This window comes from Ruditapes philippinarum, unplaced genomic scaffold (assembly GCF_026571515.1).
Source record: "Ruditapes philippinarum isolate M1 unplaced genomic scaffold, ASM2657151v2 ctg1845_1_1_1_1, whole genome shotgun sequence".
NCBI lineage: Eukaryota > Metazoa > Mollusca > Bivalvia > Venerida > Veneridae > Ruditapes > Ruditapes philippinarum.
In genome coordinates this window covers 178,845-184,844 of record NW_026860279.1, presented here as the reverse complement: position 1 = coordinate 184,844, position 6,000 = coordinate 178,845, and the positions used below count along the sequence as shown (strand labels likewise).

The 6,000-nt window shown below is 28.5% G+C and overlaps 1 protein-coding gene across 1 annotated transcript in view; it reads left to right on the top strand.

The window, feature by feature from the left end:
• The first annotated feature begins 543 nt into the window (after positions 1 to 543).
• LOC132759504 (protein Tob1-like) overlaps positions 544 to 6,000 on the top strand; it is a 45,813-nt gene continuing 40,356 nt past the window's right edge. The window contains exon 1 of the mRNA XM_060751289.1: positions 544 to 757. The gene's annotated coding sequence lies outside the window, so the exon portion shown is untranslated. The remainder of the gene's footprint in view (positions 758 to 6,000) is intronic.

Genomic DNA, 6,000 nt, shown 5'->3' with positions numbered 1-6,000 from the left:
GTTATGTTTTAATTTATTCAACTTCATTTTACTTTATTTGAACGCCTTTTTTAAAAGGTCCAATCACTCTTCAAAGGTGATCTATAAAATAATAAACTGTTTTCATTTGTGTCATCATTTTCTAAAAGCAAGTATGAACAATTAAAACAACTTCATATTGGTCATTTTTTTGAAAATCGCACATTTATAATAATAACTAAATTAATATTATCTTCAAAGGTCTTCCTCTTTATACATATTGTACCATTTTTATTTCATTATTATTTCATTATATATGTGTGTTATTAATTTTTGTACTAAAACTAACACACAATATTGTTTGTTTTTTATAGAGAAGAAAAAAAGATTTTTAAACTGATAAAAACCACTCCTGTATAATATCTCACAACGTCATTCCGTGACATTTGCCCCTGTGGCCTTTTTTAAAAGTTATTCCTTATTCGTCGTATGTTAAAATTCTCACAGGTAAATCGTAAATTTTAATGAAATCGTCTATATGTAATTCATTACAAACGTTGCTGATATCACTGTTTAGTGTAGTCCTGTACTAGTCGGTGTCGTGTCGTGACCGCATGTACTGATATAAGTTACTTCAGTTATAAATAGATAAACAGCACTTACATGTATTTATTGTATGTATGATCTTTAATTAATGCATATTAACAAACGCGCACGTATAGAATCTTGTCTTAATTGACTGTTTTGTTTATCATGATGGACTGTGTTGACTTTCTCTAACTGGATAAAATTTAAACCGGTGAGTTGCTTTAACTGTTTTTATCTTTTTCTTCTTATTTTATGATTTATATTAAACTTATCTATTTAATTAATGAATTGAATAGAAGGCATATATTGATTTTGCAGGAGTTTAAATGTCGCTTTTGTAGTCAGCGATGCCCATACAATTATCTTTAGGTGAAATATCTTTAATATACAAATGGACACTAACAAACTAAAGGTTTTTTCTTGAAGCCTGCAGAATAATAACCGGTACAACAAAACCAGTTTCTATCTCTAATCTTTATGAAGATACTTGCATCCAACCCCTTAAAGTAAGACGCTACAAACACAAACAAATTCTTCTTTATAAAATGTTCAATAATCTTTCTCCTCATTACCTCTCTTCATTAGTTCCCGATACAGTAGGAGAATCTTCAGATTATAATTTACGAAATGCAGACAACACTAGAAATATATTTTGTCACACACAACTTTATTCTCATTCATTTTTGCCATCATCAATTAAAGACTGGAACAATCTTCCTGTTAATTACAGAAATTCACCATCCATTTCAATTTTCAAAAGAAGACCTAATGAAGATGTTCAAAGAGTGCCTTCTCATTATTATGTAGGTGAGAGAAAATACCAGATTATATTATGTGGCGACATAGAAAACACATCTCATTATTTCTTCTCGTGTCCAAGGTACCAAGATGAACGAAATGTCCTCCTTAATAATTTAAGTGAAATAACAACTGTCACACTTAACGTTTTACTCTATGGTGATAATTCAATTGCTGACGATTTAAATGAAGCAATAGTCCTTCATATACACTCATATTTACACAGAACAAAACGTTTTGAAATGTAATAGAAAGTTATTATTTCGACTAATATGAAATAGAGATTTAGATGCATAATATTTTCTGAAAAATATATTCAACTCCATAGTATTTTAGTGACCATTCCTGTTGTCTTTCTTTTTCTTTCTCTCAAATCTGTCTCTTATTTCCTACCTTCTATTACCCAACAATTTCAACAATTAACTTACGTTTCCATTTCTTTATTTTTCTTTAATTTTTTTTTAAACATGTTTAAAAGTTCTATTATTTTTCTTGATAAGTTTAAACGTGCTAATTTGTGCATTTTTCACTTGTAAACGTGTACTTATGCTATAGAGCTATAGGGTTTTCTTTCACATTTTTATGTCTATATTCTATTGTTAAGGTCGTTTCGATTAGGAAAACTAGAGTGCAAATTGCTTACTTTCTTGTACATGTAAAGAAGCAAGTTTATAGTGAAAATGTTATGTATATTTAACTCAAAAATGCATATAATTGTTGCCATTTTACATACTGTTTGAGATAGTGATTACGGAAATAGTTTCTAAAAAAGCTTTCAAGCTTCCTACTCAATCCGTACTATTTATTATTTGTCAATTATCATGTAAATGTAATACTTATAAATAAAATATTGTTTAAACTAAAGGGTTTTTTTTCAACGGTTTTAGTAATTTTACAAGATTCGGACATCATTTTCTCATTGCATTTTAAGACTTTGAAGTCAATATGTTATGGGACTGGGAAATATTTTTTTGAATTTTATACCATTTGATGGAACGCTATACCAATAACGTTGTGCAAAATTTCATATTATTTTCATGAAAAACTACTAAACATGTATATTTACAACCGTTGAAATGCTTTAATCTAAGTTAAATTATGATATAAGTATTGAATTAAAGATCCTGTAAGTTATTATTAAGGATGTAACAACACTTAAGTGAAATTTTATATATGTATATAATTATTCTTCTAAACAATTTCAAACATCTAAGAAAATGTTAAATATGTACTGCAAATGTTTATTCGCATTATCAGTAATCATTAAAATCTATACATTCATTTCTTATTTTAAAAAATGGCTTAGACTTTATCGAAAATAGATTTCTAATTACCTCCCTTAATTTACATGAAATGGAATTTCGGTAATATCTTTGAAAATAATGCTTTTTTTAACTAACAATATTGATAAATCTTCATTTGACCATCAAAATTGTGGTATTCAACCATAAAAAATTGAGATAAATGATCTTTCAGAACAGCAAGGTTTTCCTGCTTTTATGTCAACAGCTATTCACCTACTAATATTTAAAACATTTACTTATTGATTTGCAATCAGGGATTCCATCTGTATCGTCTGCACATATGTGTAGCGTGAAATTTCAGGCTGAACATATGTGCAGCGTTCTTATTTTTATATGTATTGTTAAATAGTCCGCTTCCTCTGTGTTCAAACACAATTTAGCGTAATCGTATCATCCCATCTGAAAATAAGTGTTAGATGGATCTCGGTGAAGATTTTAAACTATGTCTTGTTTACATATAAAGTGTACCTTAGGACTTCTTTTATCAGAAATATGAAATACGTTAAAAGTAAGGGTTATTATTTTTGACAGATTCGCAAAAAGTAAAACTAAAATTTATGTTTATTTAATTAATAGCATATTGGGAAATAAAAAGTTGTGCAATGATGCATTGATATATTCCCCCACTGAGACAAGAGCATTATTTTATTTCGGACCAAAACGAAGCTGTTCAAAATCTTTCTGTTTTCTTATTCGTACACTTCATTTCAATTTTGTAGACCTGTGCATTAGTAAATTTAACATATTATTTAGTGATATACGCCCTGCATCAGTACATCGTACGCCGTTTGACGAAATTAATTGTCATAAAATATTCTATAATGTTACATAAAATGATATTCTCAGATGTTTTTCTATGATTCGTTCTGTATCTTTGTTATCATGAGACCATTGTCTTGTTACACATGACGTTTCCTGTGACGTTTTAATGTAAGATAATGTGTTGGTGAACAGATGGTCGATAATATACGAGGATTACCGAATATAGATAATAAAGTAATGTATGGTTGTAAAATGGAAATGAGGCTAGATGTAGTACCGGGTAAGATATGCATTTGACTCTGAAAATGAAAACGAGACTATAAGAGCACCAGATTCAAAACTGATATTGTTCTTAGTTCCACGTTAACATCATTTACAAAACATATATTAGTTGAGGTTAGCAAATAATAATAAAAAAATGACTTTATTCAACGAGTTATCTCATTTTAACATCATAATACTTCCACGAGGCCCTCAACAAAGAACATAGTGTCGGCGTGGCCGAGTGGTTAACGCGTTGGACTAGTAAGAGGGCGTGTGTTCAAACCCTCCTTGTTTCTTTGAGCAAGAAACTTTACATTTATTGCTAAGTAGTGGTTGGTTCCAGGAACGGATTCGAGAGTGTTTCAATAAGTGTATAGCCTCCAACACAATCGAACAAAAATAAATTTGTGTAAGGTAAACTAACAAAGGACAGTATAAAATTTAACATATTCAAGGAATTTAAATACATAATTATGACATCGGTATGTATACAGTAGATATTGCTTTTATTTTGTAAATAATAGATTCTAATACCAGTTTATTTGTTTAAAAGCAATCAACTATTTTCTCTCAACAAAATTTCGTGAAATTTTTCAGAATTTGTCTTGTTCGTTTTAACAAGCTGAACATGTTAATATCATTATGTGACTGTTTTTCAAAATGCGAAATAAAGTGTTATTTTAATGTTGACAAAATTCATTGTATTGTATTTTGTAAAAGTTGTCAATATAACAGTTAAGTAATAAATTCGACTGAACAGTTATGAAAAAATTATTGGATGCATTGTGAGATTTCTGCAAGCATAGCTACCTAAATACAAATGGACAGCCTCGTAATTGTAGCATCATGTTGAAGCAACTAATTAAATAGTAATATTAAAATAGTAAATTAATGTTCAAATTAATGATTAATTGGTCAAGAACGGAGCATCCTAAATGTTTGAAATTATGTTTATAAACAATCTATTTAATTGCTATAGAATGATTGATGATTAGCCGATTTACAAAAGTAAATTCTTTACGATTCATATGAAATACCGCAAACCTATTGGACAAAAATCATTTCAAACACTGACGATTTATTTCTTCTGAGAATAAATTGACTTCTAGGTCCAAAGTCAATATTAACAACAGTTTTACCTAAGCATCAATCTAGATTATAATTGAATCTTTATAACTGCCAAAAATCATCAGGCATTCCTTGAATTATTAGTTATCCTTATGTAGATTTTATATGTCAACTTTGTTTAGTACTTCAATCCAAGTACACAGCACGAAGAAACTTTAAGGGTCACCATACTTTCAGGATGACCTTTACCTTTCTTGTACTTGACTGATAACACTTTAAAAGTATGCCAATGTCATGTTATTTTCAAAACTTCCTTCTATCCTAAATAGACCGATTTAAACCATTTCGTGACGATCGCCAATGTTTCTAAAATAGATATACACTATTCTATTCCATAATGTCAAGGTGAGTATTTATGAAATAATTATGAAATAATTCGGTCGTTTTTACTACTTTTGTACTATAGCTAGCGCCAGAAATTCATAATGTTGTATGAATAGTGCAATTAAATAAGACTGAATTAAAAATACTATGATATTGTTATTTAGCATTGCCAAATTTCTTAAAACTTTTTTGATATTTTCTGTTGTACTTTAGATGACCTTTCGTGTATATATAAATAACTGTAAACAATCATAAAAAATAAAATATTGTGTAATAAACTGTAATAATGGAAGTTTATTATAAATTGTATCAAAATGATGAAAGTTATTAATCGTATTTTGATGTAAAAAATTACGTTATGTTATAAATGTACTGATGTCAATGATTTGAGTGTACCCAAATGAAAGGATGCTTTTGAAATTTAAAATGATTTGCATAAGAAACAGCATCTTTCTTATCAAAATTGTATCTAGTCTGTAAATGCGGTAAAAAAATGGAGCGTAGCAAATGGTAACAAATATTCATTATTAGCATTAATAGCAATAAAAATTAAAGTTTTGTATCAAATTTTAGTCCAGTATAGTATATTAGTTCTTTTATTATTATTTTTTTCAGCAATGATAATTAATAGCTTTAACTTTTGTAAATCGGCTATTTATCAATCATTCTATAGCAATTAAATAGACTGTTCATAATAATAATTTCAAACATTTGGAATGCGCCGTTCTTGGCCAAAATAGGAATTTGTTAAAATTTCCTTTCTTCTTGTTGATTTATTGCGCATTGTGTATATCCATGACCTTCACTTGATGACATTTTCGTTAAATGTCAACGCGTATTTTAGCCTTGTAATTTTATGTAAGACGTTAGATTT